Here is a 16756-nt window from a genome sequence, read left to right on the forward strand (position 1 = left end):
AGCTGCCTCAGCCAGATCCTGCCCCCCACTCTATGGCTGTATTCCAATTCAGAAGAGGTGTCAAAATCCATAGGATGCATCCTCTTGAGGACACATCCTACAAATGTACTTCAAATGCGGCCTCAAGAGGATGCAGCCCATGAATTTGGACATCCCCAGAGTCTGCAGCTTTGAAAGCGGGATTTGAAGGCCGATTATGTCACGTGATGAAGGGTTTCCAAATTCAAAGCCTGCTCCAAATGTGGCCGAAAATCCGTCCTTCATTTACCTGCATTTGAAGGATGGGTCATATTCAACCTATTACAAAATTCATAGCACAGTGGTAAGAAAAACAGCGAATGGTTGATGTGGGGCACCCAAAGAGTAAACTTTTAAAAGTGAAGAAACAAGCTCTGTAAGCAATTACTTTGGTGTTCCTCCACCGCAAAAGAAGCGCATATTCTCAGAATTTCTGGGAATACTTTTTTTTTGACAGCCAATGTGCACCTGCAGACCATTAATGTGCAGCCCTAGCTATAAATCATATATGTTACTGTGTAAAAATTAATTCCTGATCCTTTAGAAGTGTAAGTCAGAGTTGCTTAGAATGAAAGTTTCCATGCACATTAATGGTCATATCATACCGTTCACGGTAATACCGGTATAATGTTGGGCAGCGATAAAAAAAAAAAAATGAAATACTGCGATAAAATATGGGTAAAACATGCATGCGCATTGCCTTTGTTTTCATATTCACATCGCTGGAAAAAGCACAGCGGTGACGGAGAATGAGAAGGGCGAAAGCGGATTGTTGAATGAAACGGATGAACCAGAATTGGTTTGTAAAAATGTTGCAACTTCACTGGTGTGGAACTGGTTTAGCTTTCGTCCATTAGATACACAACAAAGCACTATTTTTGGTAGAGTGTGCTAGCGGACCGTCGTTATTACCGTGTTTTTTGGAAAATACAACACAACACTGAAATCAATCCTTTGATTTTTCTGAAAATCGAATGTGCCCCTTATAATCCCTTATGTATGAATTCTGATTGTGTTTACTGACCTTGAAATGATTTTATGTGGTAAGACTCCCCAAAGCTGGTGCCAGGAGTCCAGCAGTCCACCTAAACGATATCGCTAACGATAGCGTAAAATGAAACGATAGACGTTTTTATATCGTCATCCGATATATATCGTTATATCGAACAGCCCTACCTCCACCTCCAAAGAAATTTCAGAAAGAGTCCGAACCACAAAAGAAGCACGTATTCTCGGAAAATTGGTTCCAGGAGGTGAGCTGGCTTCAAACAAATGATGAACGCACAGAGATGTGGTGCAGAATGTGCCCTGAAAATCCCACTCTAGCGGACAAAAACACTGCCTTTTATATGGACGCAAACGTGCGTTGCAACTTCTTATCTGGTGCACGTCTTAGCGAATGTGCACATGCGGACCACTTATGTGCACCCGTGTAAATAACATAATGTTCTGCCGGGTGTGTTGTTGGTTTTTCCTTGATTTCTGAGTCGACAAGCGCCTTTGTTACTGGGACCAGTAATTTTAAGAAAGGCCCCCATTAGAACCCATGAGAAATGCAAGAAATCCATTATTGCACAGTCTGCAATATCTTTCCCAGAACAAACACCAATTGCAAATAACATGCTAAAAATAAACCTGAAAAATCTGTTTAGAACAGCGTACTATGTTGGAAAGAGTGAACTACCACTGGCACGATTTAGCAGTCTTTGCAAACTTCACAAAAGCAAATGGCCTAGATCTTGGTTCCACTTGCCTCTTACCCGTGACTTCAGTGGAAATTTCAAATTCAGGATCTGACACAGACTGATTAATGTTCTACAGTTCTTACAAGTTCATAGATGATGATTGTAATTTTTATACAATGTTGTAATTTGGGTTTCAAAAATGTTTTGATTAATGTTTCTGTTACAATATTATACTTTAATGTATAATATTGTAAAGGAAACAAAACAGGAAACAAAACATCAATCAAAAAATTGCTCTCTTTTTTATTCGGGCTACTTAAATTTATTCTGGGCTACCAAAAATGGAAGAGTCCCTGCCCGAAGGGCTACCAGGGATTTTGAAATTTTGCGAGCCCTGATGTCACCTAAAAGGTAAACCTGTTTCTCCATCACCTGTTCAGCTCTGATGATTCAGTAAGGACATCTCCTGGTTTCAGCTTCATGTTTCCCTCTCACCACATATCCAAACCGATGTCATGACCAGCTTTTACAGCTGTGGCGCCAGCAAACATCAACTGATACTAGAAAGTAATATTAAATAAATTCTAACAACAGCTGATCAAGCTTAACCCTTAGATGCACCCCCACGGGTTGTTTTTCTTCAAAATCTTTCAAATGAAAAGTTGTAATATATTCATATTCCAGGTATTCCTCATAAAATCTGTTTGTAACATGAGGCCATTTGCATTTTTTTTCATTAATTTAAAGAAAAGGCTGTTTTTGTATCACTACCCCACTCTTCCACAAGTGGGGTCAAAAATGACCCCAAGCAGTTCCTATGGAAACTTTCATTCTAAGCAACTCTGACTTACACTTCTAAAGGATCAGGAATTAATTTTTACACAATAACATATATGATTTATAGCTAGGGCTGCACATTAATGGTCTGCAGGTGCACATTGGCTGTAAAAAAAAAAGTATTCCCAGAAATTCTGAGAATATGCGCTTCTTTTGCGGTGGAGGAACACCAAAGTAATTGCCTACAGAGCTTGCTTCTTCAACATCTTTAAGAGTTCTGACCAAATGTCTGTCCTCCTCCAGAACATCTTATGTACGCAAACGAGCATTCCAACTTCTTATCTGGTATGCGTCTTTTATTTTGACACCGAATGCGCACCTGCGGACCATTTAAGTGCAGCCCTGTTTATAGTTTTCTGTGCATTTCAAACATTGTCCTTTATGATATATATATTTTTTTACATTTAAAGTAACATGGCTGCTATGAGGCCAGCTAGCATCCCTGTGGACCTTTCCCTACAAATGATCCAAGATGGATGGGATGAAGAGCCCATCGGAGGCATTGACTCGGCCATCTCAGATATAGAGGACCCAGACTATTGTCCCCCCCACTGAACAAGGCCAGTCAGACACAGAGGAGTCCTCAGATGAGTCCTCTGAAGAGGAAATGGATATTGAGTCCAACAGAATGAGCTCCTCTTACTGCTCTAGCCACAATATTCTGAATTAGTCAGCCAGGGCTTGCACCTGGGTTTAGTACTGTCTCCCCAATAGATGTATGGAAGATGTTCATGTCTGATAATATAATAGAAGAGGTGCTGACATGCACAAACATGGAGGCACAAAGAGTAGCCACAGACAGGGGAAAACAGTGGAAAAATGTAATCAAACATAAGCTGGCTTCAAAGATTTGAAGATGTTCGTCCGTCTTGCACTTTGATGACAAGAGGACCAGAGCCTACCGACTGAAAACAAACCACGTGGCAGCTTTCCTTTCTACATACAGTGGGGCAAAAAAGTATTTAGTCAGCCACTGATTGTGCAAGTTCCCCCACCTAAAATGATGACAGAGGTCAGTAATTTGCACCAGAGGTACACTTCAACTGTGAGAGACAGAATGTGAAAAAAAAATCCATGAATTCACATGGTAGGATTTGTAAAGAATTTATTCGTAAATTAGGGTGGAAAATAAGTATTTGGTCACCTCAAACAAGGGAAATCTCTGGCTCTCACAGACCTGTAACGTCTTCTGTAAGAAGCTTTTCTGTCCCCCACTCGTTACCTGTATGAATGGCACCTGTTTGAACTCATCATCTGTATAAAAGACACCTGTCCACAGCCTCAAACAGTCAGACTCCAAACTCCGCCATGGCCAAGACCAAAGAGCTTTCGAAGGACACCAGGAAAAGTATTGTAGACCTGCACCAGACTGGGAAGAGTGAATCTACAATAGGCAAGCAGCTTGGTGTGAAAAAAATCAACTGTGGGAGCAATCATCAGAAAATGGAAGACATACAAGACCACTGATAATCTCCCTCGATCTGGGGCTCCACGCAAGATCTCATCCCGTGGGGTCAAAATGATCATGAGAACGGTGAGCAAAGATCCCAGAACCACACGGGGGGACCTGGTGAATGACCTGCAGAGAGCTGGGACCAAAGGAACAAAGGTCACCATCAGTAACACACTACAATGGCAGGGAATCAAATCCCGCAGTGCCAGACGTGTTCCGCTGCTGAAGCCAGTGCATGTCCAGGCCCGTCTGAAGTTTGCCAGAGAGCACATGGATGATACAGCAGAGGATTGGGAGAATGTCATGTGGTCAGATGAAACCAAAGTAGAACTTTTTGGTATAAACTCAACTCGTCGTGTTTGGAGGAAGAAGAATACTGAGTTGCATCCCAAGAACACCATACCTACTGTGAAGCATGGGGGTGGAAACATCATGCTATGGGGCTGTTTTTCTGCCAAGGGGACAGGACGACTGATCCGTGTTAAGGACAGAATGAATGGGGCCATGTATCGTGAGATTTTGAGCCAAAACCTCCTTCCATCAGTGAGAACTTTGAAGATGAAACGAGGCTGGGTCTTCCAACATGACAATGATCCAAAACACACCGCCCGGGCAACAAAGGAGTGGCTCCGTAAGAAGCATTTGAAAGTCCTGGAGTGGCCTAGCCAGTCTCCAGACCTCAACCCCATAGAAAATCTGTGGCGGGAGTTGAAAGTCCGTGTTGCTCGGCGACAGCCCCAAAACATCACTGCTCTCGAGAAGATCTGCATGGAGGAATGGGCCAAAATACCAGCTACTGTGTGTGCAAACCTGGTAAAGACCTATAGTAAACGTTTGACCTCTGTTATTGCCAACAAAGGTTATGTTACAAAGTATTGAGTTGTATTTTTGTTATTGACCAAATACTTATTTTCCACCCTGATTTACGAATAAATTCTTTACAAATCCTACCATGTGGATTCATGGATTTTTTTTTTCACATTCTGTCTCTCACAGTTGAAGTGTACCTCTGGTGCAAATTACTGACCTCTGTCATCATTTTAGGTGGGGGTACTTGCACAATCGGTGGCTGACTAAATACTTTTTTGCCCCACTGTATGGGGCCTGTTCCTGGTCAACTGCAGGCAGAAATTCATGCTCAGTGATTGTGTTACAGCGGATGAACAACTTGTGCCTTTCAGAGGGAAGACCCAGCTTCTGCAGTATATGCAGAGCAAGCATACAAAAGTGATAGAAGTGATACAAAAACTCCAATTTCTTAAAATTAATGAAAAAATAAATAAAAATGAAACGGGACTCATGTCACAAACATGTTTTATGAGGAATACCTCAAATATGAAAATATTACAACTCTTCGTTTTAAAGATTTTGAAGAATAACAACCGAGTTTATAGCAAAATGCATTGATTTTATTTGGGGTTATTTTTGACCCCACTCGTGGAAGAGTGTAGGTATTGGTAGGTTATGCATCCAAGGGTTAAACGTGCTGCTGTTGTTTAATGCGACCTCGCTGGTTTTCTCTTTCTGGCGCAGAGAAAAGCCGATCAGCTGGTCACTGATCAGTTTCATAACTGAATTAGCAGCTTTCTAGCTGAAGTAGTACGGGACAAACCGCCTTGCTTTTCACCTCAACTTTAGTTCGACTTCCTCGGCTGTAATTGGTCCAGCCCAATTCAGTTGATCATAACCAACTGGCCAATCCCCCACCGTTCATTTATACCGTAAAAAAGAGAAAGGAAATAAAACCCCATCGGCCCATAAAAACGAAAAAACAAGGGCGGCCCACTGGGCAAATGCTGGGTATGCCCGATGGCCAGTCCAGCCCTGCCCGTGCTGCCACACATTTGTTCGTCCAAAGCCAGTTCATCTGCGACGCCAGTTAAACTGGAACACCGGTCTCAGTCAAAATGCCCGGGTCGATTTTTTTTATCCCAGGCCAGCCCTGGATGCATCTGGAGATCGTCCTATGAAGTCCTATTTCAATGACTGATTGCCCTCCCCCACGCTTGTACCCGTGGCTTCCTGTCCTGGGGGTTGGTTGTTCTCCTGCCCTGCATCCCATCCTTTTGTTCTTACCCCCTAGCAAGAACATCAAGCAATCACAAACTCTACAGTCTGTCTAACTCCAATGTATAGCAAGCAATCTATTATTTCTCAACAGAGCTAAACTCAACATAAACTGAACCCACATTAAATTTAGCTCGGTGCTTACCTTTAGATGAGCCCACAAACCGAGAGAAACTCCGTGATGAAGCTGGAAGTCTTAAGAAACAGATCAGGGAGCAGAGACCCACGTGGTTCACGCTGATCTGAGCTACGATCCAGGAGACAAGGGTGTGCTGATCGATGCAGATATCGATCCAAACGTTGGTAGTGGTATATGTTCCTGTACGTTTACTACTTTACTCCCGTTTCATGGAAAAAGCAGCTCTCTCTGCTCGACTCCTCTCCTGCACACACACTTTGCTCCGCCTCCTTTTCCGGCTCTGCTGTGATTTGTTGCTGTGCGGCCACGTGACTCAGCTGGACAACGTAACCACGTGGGTGTTATTTAAAATTTCAAAATTAGGGCCTATCTCCTTTTCCCAAACTCTTTTCCTTGGCCTCCAAGAAAACGTCATCGTGGGAAGGAGAATTGCTAAGGACTCAGGGAAAGAGAGGAGCGGTGCTGAGAATTGGAACAGCCTTACACTCGTCTCTCTGTAACAATGTGACACCGGATGTCCGCCTGTTGAAACTACATTGTGCTGAAGATGGACTACAAAACAAACATCTTACTTCGTCACAATGTGTTCTAACCCTGTTGTTTTATGGAAGTCATATAAACGAGAATAGCCTGTTAAAATATCCCTTCATTACAACGTTTGAATGTTAAAGAAAAAGGAACATTTAGGGTCAGATTTACTAACATCTGCAGCAGCTCAAACACATCTTTTGATTGTTGCTGCTGTATTTACTAAAGAGACTCTTAACTTTTTAAAATTCAGTGACAGAAAGACTGAAGTCATAGCTGGACTTGCCATCGGGCATTTCCCCGGTGGGCCGATGGTTATTTTTCGTTTTTCTTTAATGGTATAAACAATGAAAGGTGGTGGATTGGCCAGATGCTGGCCGATGTGTAAAAATAACCCCGTTGTTTGGTGCTGATAGTGGCGGAGCTTCCACAGAGGCCAGGAGTTGGATGAGGGAAAGGGGAGGCAGGAGGAGGAGAGATCAATGACGATAGAGCATGTGTCCAAATTCATGGGCTGCATCCTCCTGAGGACCCGGCCTTCGCGGTCTACGTGGGCCGGGTCCTCAGAAGGTCGGGTAGGCCGGAAGTAAACGGCTGGGGAAATTGGACGGTCTAGCCTTCTGATTAGCGTCACCGCTATCTCGGTGGAGTTTAATAAACTCGGCCATCTGCTCCTTGCTATCTAAAATATAACAGGACACTGGCGTAAATTCTCAACCGTCTCACACTTCTGTTTAATCAGTTTTCTGCTTGACGTTTATTCAGCTGTATGAAAATCCTGGGGGATGAATAAAGTTTTATTTTATCTAATCTAATCTAATAACTTTAATCTCAGCCAAACCGATTTACTCACGAACAAATAAAACACTGAAAAAAGCCCAACAATAACATTTTTAGGTTATTGTTGGGCTGGTGGGTAGCAGATGCTCCGAAAACGTCGAAGCACTTTTGCAAATATGCGATATCTTGATAAACCGAGCAGATATTTGATGTTTACACAGCTACTTTCTTGCCTGAAAATATGTTAAAAGTTTATTTTGTGACCCAGAAAGATTAGTAACAGTAATTTTAAAACTTAGTAGCGGCCGCCATTATTGGAAACTGGAGTTTGGCTGGGCCGCGCTATGAATTCTGGGATATGGTAGGCCACGAAGGACACACCCGACCCACCCTTCAAATTTGGGGAAAAGGAGTTTCTGTCTACGAATTTGGACAGTCTTCGGCGCATCGCTGTGACGTAATCGGTCTACAAATGCGGCCTCAGGAAGATGCAGCCCATGAATTTAGCAGATGGAAATTAATTAATTCTCCTTAGATAATTTTTCTTTTCTTTTCAATAGTTCTCATCACGCTGATTTATGTCCAAGGGGTCTCCTTTCCCATAAGTCTGATTCTAATTTCTAGTGCGGTGATGTTAAATTGGGGTGTAACGCAAGGGCGTACATTTGGCATGGATGGAAGGGACATGTCCCCACCAATAATTTGATCTTCTCAAGTAAAGACAGTAAATTAAAACAAAAACGATAGAAAGAAGAAGAAAAAAACAGCGATCAATCAACGTCTCATTCACCCAGCGGTGCAGAAAGAGTTAAATTATGTTCTCTACTGGAGTCCTACCTCATGTGACAAATATGGACAATGTGATTGGCTGCGCCTTACAGGGAGCTCCGTTTAGTTTTAGCAGCGGCAAGCCTGCACTGCGAGGACCTGCAGGGAGGAGAGGAGGATGGCAGCAAAAAGGTAGAACCTGGATATAAGAAAGTATTTTTCAAAAAGAAACCTGTAAGTCATTTAAAGTCAAGTTTCACTCATAAAATGTGTCCGTCATAAAAACGTTACAGGCTATGCTAGGCCATACATGTGAACCCTCCCGATTTTTCTGTGAGAATCCCGAATTTCAGTGCCCTTCCCGAAAATCTCCCACAGCCACACCATTCTCCCCATTTTCTCCTGAATTCCACCCGGACAACAAAATTGAAAAACCATATCCCAGCTTGGCCCAGCCAATTCCAGTTTCAATCAATAGCTACTACTACTACTACAGCTACTTAGTTTTGATATTACTCTTATTACTCTTTTCCGGTCACAAAATAAACTTTTAACATATTTTCAGGCGAGAATGTAGCTGAGTAAACTTCAAATATCTGTGTTATTGTACTTACATTATAATCAATCAGCTTCCTTTTGTCCGCTTAAAACATGTTTACAGATGGAAGATGTTATGTTCTTTTTAAAATGGAGAAAATAAAATTTAGACTCAGAGGAAATGTTAATAAGTTCTCACAGATGTGGCAGCCTTTTATCATTTACTTTAACTCATTGAAAACACTTACAACAGACTAAACTTTTGAACCATGGGGTTCCCTTTTGTTATGGTTTTGGGAGGGAGTTGATTTTTTAATAATTTTTTTATTTTGTTTGTTTTTTGTTGTTGTTTTCTGTGTGTGGGTTCTTGTTTTTTTTCTTTCTTTTTTCTGTTTTATTGTTATTATCCGAATTTTGATGGCCTAATTTGTTTTGATATATGTCTTTATATCGGTTGGTACTTGCTGTATTGGGCCTGATATGTCAAATTACATGTGCAAAACTTTATAAATAAAGAGGGGAAAAAAACATGTTTACAGAACTATTTTTTGCATTTGTTGCAATCTCAGCTGTCCTCTTGGCCAGATTAAAAGTGTCTCTCTTAAGAGTTAAGTAAACAATATATTTTTTTAACTGCATAAATACAGGATACATAAAAGTGTGGTGGCTGTGGCTGTGGCTCAGGTGGTAGAGCAGATCAGCTACTGATGGGAAGGTTTGTGGTTTGATCCTTTGCTTCCCCAGTCTACATGTCAAATATCCTTGGGCAAGATACTAATCTCAAGTTGCCCTCCGATGCGTTCATCGGAGTGTGAATGTAGTTTAGTTTGCACTTGACTTTAGAAGTGCTTGTATGAATGGGTGAATGAGGCATTATTGTATAGAGCGCTTTGAGTACTCCGGGAGAGTAGAAAAGCACTATATATGAATCCGTCCATTTACCATTTAAAAGTCACTGCCAAAAACTGATTGCGGCGTCTACCTTGTTACACGAATGTTGTTTGTTGCTCAAGATGACTTGGTAAAATTCATAAGGGATACATTTGACATATTTTTCACATATTATAGACCAACAAGTTATTTATAGCAGTTTAAATACAAGCAATCAGTTTTTGGCAGACACTCACTTTTTGGCACAACACCTGGTCCTCAGGTGGACGCAGCCTCTGAAATTGGACAATAATAACGGTGACATTTAAATGTCTCCCTAATTCTAAGGTCTCAAGGTTGACAAGTATGTTCTAGGCTTTAGCCCACATCAGTCTAAAATTGTATGTAACCATGAATAACATGTTGCCATGTCCACCAGGTGAGACTGGACAGTATAGATGTGAAACAAATATGCCAGCAGTTTATCTCAGTTAATGAGAGGAGAAGGCATGTGTTTTGCTCCTTCACATAGTGGACATTGAGTTGTTGTGTGGGGCACCAGTAGTATTAATGTCTGTTGCTGTAACAGTAGTTCATGTTTAGAAGAAAAAAAATTCCAGCTCACTGATTTGATAGGGCAATAGTGTGGCTAAAATGCTGCATAACTTTGCTTTCAGCGCCGGGTTAAGTAGCTCTTCAGGTAATCACCCCGATGGAGAGCAGGTGTGCCGGTGATGGCCAAGCCTGGGGCTGTGGTCCTGTGTGTGTGTGGAATGTGTGATGCGCGCATCACACATTCCACACACACACAGGACCACATTCCTGTCAAGGTCTGCGGAGGCAGACCGTGCGGAAAGGTGTGTGGTGGACCCACAACGAGGATGCAGGAGTGGATTCCAACCAAAACAAGCCTTTTATTATGGCTGATGAAAAGAACAAAAACAATATGAAGGCAGCATACGTAGGGATGGGTATCGAAAACCGGTTCTTGTTGAGAACCGGTTCCCACTGTTTCAATTCCTTGGAATCGTTTGCCACTTTTAAAAACGATTCCCTTATCGATTCCAGTCGCCCCGAATGACGTCATCACGTTGAGTAGCGTCTTTTACCCAGTAGGAAACACGGCGCCTGAGCGGCACAAACGCTCAAAAGTTTGGTTACACTTTATGAGAAAGGATGACAACAGGGCAACGTGCAATACTTGCAAAGTAGAGATTTCATCAAAGGGAGGAAACACTACGAATATGCAAAAGCATTTGCTCAAAAAACACGCGATTGCTTTCAACGAATGTCGTGTTTTTGATCCGCTCCGGACTAGCGAAGCTCAACCCAGCAGCAGCGGTAGCGTTTCCACGTCCTCTCCCGTTAATACTGCAGGTAACTAATCAATTAGCATTGCATATTATGTTAGCGCGATTTACCTTATTACAAAACCTGCTATTACTGTGCGTTGCATTTAGATAACCATGATGAGACAGACAGAGTCTGGCTGGCTCAGATGCTGGCAGTTCTCGCTGCAGTCTACCAGTAGCGTCTCCTTTCAGGCCAGGATAGACGAATGTCACCCAGCAGTGTCTAAGTTTGTGGTCAAAGGCTTGCACCCATTTGCCACAGCAGATGCCCCCGATTTCACTTTGGTAAGTGAATGTGTTTAATTGTAGGCAGGGACATTACTGGATATTCTTGTGTAATTGCTACAGAATAATTTATGTTAAACTTTGTTATTGCTACAGGAGAATATTTATTTTATTATTTTACATATACGTTTTTTTTCCTGGGGACCCTGTGACACCCCATTGAAGAGCCGTAGGCTGTGGATCTCTTAAGATCCCACTGTTGGGTTTGTAAGGCCATGTTACTCCTAAATTTCTATCTTGTTCAAAGAGAAGATATAAAACAAAGTTCTAAGCTAATCGACCTTAGTGTTCTCCTTTTTTAAAAATAAGAATCGATAAGAGAATCGATAAGGAATCGAATCGTTAAACAGAATCGAAAATGGAATCGGAATCGTTAAAATCTTATCAATACCCATCCCTAAGCATACGTGTAGTACTCAACAGAAAACCTAAACTGGACAAAACTAAGGAAAGACTATGGCTGGAGGTACAGAACACAGGAGGTGGTAACACAGACGACGCGAGACAGACTGTATGAAACACAGAGACTAAATACACATGAGGGATGATCAGGGGAAGTGGCCACACATGGGAACACAGCTGACACACATGAACTTAACGACAGGACAGAAGGAGTGAAACTGAATACACTGACCGTGAATACAGACTTTCAAAGTAAAACAGGAAACATGGAGATTAGACAAGACACATGAACCGGGGAGACGTAGTACAGGGGAGATGACATAACCGACAGCATGGACTTGACAATATAAGACACGCAGACATAAACACACGAAGGGCAAGGGAGACTTAATACACGGGTAATATGTACAAATGGCTGGACTGCCTTAGTGACCCTAAACAAAGAATAAACATCAAAATAGGCTAAAACACAAAACACTGGGTCGCACGACCCAGGACCATGACAATTCCACACACACAGGACCACGGACCATGACAGTCTTGATGTGAGCTTCTACTCAGGGTTTTTTCTTCCAGTTCAGAGAAGAAATATTTTTGTTAAGATGCTGGAGGTTGTTTTCCCCCCACAATTTTAATTATAAGCTAGATATATTTCTACTAATGAAATTCGTTTGCTAACAGCAACAGGGATGAGTCAGTGAGTCAGCTGGGCTTGTGAATCATGATTCACGAGTCAGTAAAGTGATTCTCGAGTATTGAACGATTCGTTCATGATTCGCACAGCACTACTGAGGTGTTCTTCAGTAAACTGGATTACCCGACAGAAGGACCCGAGGCCCCGCTACACTTTTTCGGCAAGGTAAATGTGTTTTTAAGCTACTCTGTAACTACTGTCCTTAGCTAGGTCCTGAAACCTAGCTAGCTAAGATGAGCACTCGGCTGTCGGGGAAACTTGTTTTGTAAAGCTCGTTTAGCTAATCCGTGCAGGCGAATGAAGTTACAGTGTGTTCACACCGAACGCGATAGACGTCACCATAGCGTCAGGTTTACATGTAAAGTCAATGAAGAAGCTTGAAGACATGCGATTGCGGGTCCCGCGAAAATTCAGAAGCAGATTTGCGTTGCGAAATCACATCAAACACATGTCAAAGTAGCACGTTTGACGTGCAAATAAAAATACGCGCGTCAGTTTTTGTGTTGCATTTTGTTCATTCGTGCGTATCGCGTCTACCTCTCGAGTTGGAAAAATCTGAACTCCAGCGTCAATTCGCGCCACAACAACCAATCAGGAGCCTGGTGACGTGGCTCTGACCTAGGTCAAATGGGCAGGTGCAGCCAAAGCCCTTCATACTTCATTCAAAATGGAGGAAAGGCTCATCAACGCCGTAGCAAACCACCCGGAGCTGTACAACACCTGCTGCTTTCTGTACCAAGACAGGAATAAAATGTTGTCATATAGGAATATATTTTAGGAATATATTTTATCTTTTTTTTTTTTTCGCTGATTTTTTTTTATTGCACAGTACAGCTTTCAACAATGCACATTGCATTCTGCAGCCTGATTGACAAATCTCCTTCGTGTCGTGTCTCCTGCGCTTGCCAAATTGATCATGTTTTGTTCTGATAACCATCACGTCCAATAGAAAAAACAGCACAAAAACACCCATAACTATGACCCTCATTCGGAAATAGACACCTGCACTGCGAGGGAAAAGGCGCACACAAGTGGCCGGCAGACAAAGAAAAAACGTGGCATAATAATACTTTTACGTTTTAAAATCTACAAAGGTTTGCACTTTGAGAATCAACTTGTGAGAACTGTGACTAATGTTCAGGAGTGTTTGGAAAAAAAAGAGTATAACGTGCGTGGCAAGGGGCTAGTTATTCTGAGAACCCCTGCTGCAATAAATGAGGGACCACTGTATATACTTTCTCTATGACTACTGTTTTCTACCTGTTAACATTTAATATTGTCTTGACAGAGCCAAGTGATTCTGCAGCAGAACCATCACTTGTTGCTTCTCCTGGCGCCCCAGTCCCTGGTCCCTCCACTCCTGCTGCTCCACCCACAGGTATGTAATTGTAGCATCAGATGTACAGCAAGCAGTGATAACTATTTACTCTGTTGGATTCCCTTGTGATTACCTTCACTAAATATCTACAACCATTCTGATTATGTCCTGGGTTTTTTTTTTTCAATGTTGAAAATGGAAACATAGTAGCAGCCTTCTCATTTCTTTGTGTTGTTTTGTGCTGTGTTTTACAGGCCCACAGAGGAGGACAGCTCCGAGGCGGATGAGTGATGGGTCCCAGGACGGTCCATCGGCGATGGAGCTGGCCATCCTGGAGTCCCTGAAGAGACCACACCTTCTCCAACGGAGCATTTCCTCGTCAGCCTTGTTCCTGCTCTGGAGAGCATGCCGAGACGAGAGTATTAGTGAAATTTCAAATTAATAAATTCGTTTTTGAAAACAGCACAGCTGTGTTAAATTTGGAAACATTGGACCCGAGCAATCAGTAGTTTTCTGATGAGGCAGCAGGCTCTCCAGTGCAGAAACAATGGTGTTATTTTTCTCTTCCTTCTCCCTGAGGCTCTTCCACTTTAAGCTGGTCCTTTTTATTCCTGTCTCTCTGTAAATAGTTATATTTTATATATTTATGTTTAATGTTTTTCTGTTTGAGAATTTTAATATTATTTGAAATTGGCACACAACTTGACACATGTAGAATTTATTTCATATTATTCTAATGACAAAATATGCTAATAAAGTGGGATGCAAAAGTTTGGGCAACCTTGTTCATGGCCATTATTTTCCTGTATAAATAATTGGTTGTTACAATAAAAATGTCAGTTAAATATATCATATAGGAGTCACACACAGTGATATTTGAGATGTGAAATGAAGTTTATTGGAATTACAGAACGTGTGCAATAATTGTTTAAACAAAATCAAGCAGGTGCATAAATTTGGGCACCACAAAAAAAGAAATGAAATAAATATTTAGTGTATATCAATGTGTGTGTCTCCTATATGATATATGGGGTGCCTTTGTCTGGACGTGCTTCACATCCAGCAGTAGCGGCTTTTGATACGGGTGACACGGGCGGTAGCCTGGGGCGGCATCACAGGCATCGGCGGGAAAAAAAAATGCGCGTACTCATGCTGCCCCGACATCAGCCAGCTCATGGCTCAGAATGGCATAGGCACCGATCGGTTTTCTATCGCCCATTTGCTGGGAGTAAGGGCGCCCTCCATTTGCGAGGTGCGCCTGCTGCTTGCGGCAAAGGGAGGAGAGGGCAGGTCGGCGGGGGATTCACTTGCTGGCTGGAGCAGCATCTAATTACCAACTCGCAAAATAAAACAAAATAAAAACAAAACAACAAACACAAAAACACCAGAGATTATGATACAGACTTACACCAATGTTTTTTTGAAACGTGAAAAGTGAGCGAGAGAGCCCTTGGTGCGCTTAATTGCTGCTTAAGTCAAAGTAAACTTTGTCGTCTCCGCTATAGTATACAGAGAGTATACAGAGAGAAGAGACGACGAGGCTCCAGTTACAGCAGTGCAAGTAAACAAACAATAAATATAAGAAGAGTAAGACAATAAACATACACAATTTATAATTTTCAGTTTTATGATTTAAAGTCTCACACACAACCCGTCGAAAGGGGAGGGAGACCTGCTGCTTCCAAATAGAGCACATTTCATTCATAATGTTGTAAATCCAAACCCATTATGTATTCATGATCTGAATCCTGGGTTGTGCAAATTCCCAGAAATACACCTTAGACAAAGTGAATCTGTGAACTAAGGTGTAGGTCTATTATGGCCTGCTTTTGTGTAGCGCTTTTACTCAGTCCCTAAGGACCCCAAAGCGCTTTACACTACATTCAGTCATTCACCCATTCACACACACATTCACACACTGGCAATGGCAAGCTACGTTGTAGCCACAGCTGCCCTGGGGCGCACTGACAGAGGCGAGGCTGCCGGACACTGGCGCCACCGGGCCACTAGACAGTCCCAGATAGCCGTTGCTACCTGGGGGATGATCTGGCTCACTGTGGACACACCAACTCTGAAACTGAATGCGATGGTCATAAAGGAGCCCCCGGTGGCAATGAACCTGGACAAAATTGTTCAAAATTAGTATTATGTGTACTGCAGTTACAAAATACATTATTCAAAGTCCAAAATACTTTTGTGATGTCAGGTTTAAATTACAAAACATAAACCTTATATAAAACATTTTGTAATTATAAGTATAATTACATGATATATATTAGATATAATATAAAACAGTCAGTTGTGTTTTGTTTTAACTTTAACATGTCATAATTTGATTTGTAGCAACTTTTACCCCTACAGTGAGCCAATCACTCATAATTCCTACACATGTCAATCAGGTAGGAATGAAGTAAGACATTAATAGAAATAAAGAGTTGTATGTTGACATATAGCCCTTTCCTTGCTTAAATCATTGTTAATATTTTTTGAAAAGTTAACCTGTGATAAGACATAGCATATCAAGATAGAATATGCTAGCACTGATAACATAACATAAATCGAATTAAATCAGGACTTGATGAGACCTTTTGATGAGATATTCACTGTTAGCATACCACATCCATGTTAGCAGTGTATAAACGGACAGTTTAGCATATATTAGCACAGGTATCACACAGCGTCGAGGTGCAAATTTGCCCGCGTCAAGTTAGGGGCGTCTGCCGCGTTTTTGGTCGTGTCTATCGCGTTCGGTGTGAAAACACAGTTACCCTGACTAAAGAAATCTAGCGAAACGCCCCGGGTTGCTCAGTCACTAATTATCGTTACTGTACTTTTATTACAACTATTGTACTTTAAATGCAACAGGCTGCACTCTGCTTCAGCTCCTGTGCGGAACTGATTATTAAGTATCTTCAAACAGCAGCATGTTTTCAGTCCCTTGCCAAATCTTTAAAGACAGTAACACCATTTAAAAAAAAAAAGCTTGTACTTTAGTAACTCCTCATCAATAACTATGGACATCA

Source organism: Mchenga conophoros, linkage group LG3, assembly GCF_057382185.1.
Source record: "Mchenga conophoros isolate Kocher_MC1m ecotype Shallow Benthic linkage group LG3, M_conophoros_male_GT1.1, whole genome shotgun sequence".
Lineage (NCBI taxonomy): Eukaryota > Metazoa > Chordata > Actinopteri > Cichliformes > Cichlidae > Mchenga > Mchenga conophoros.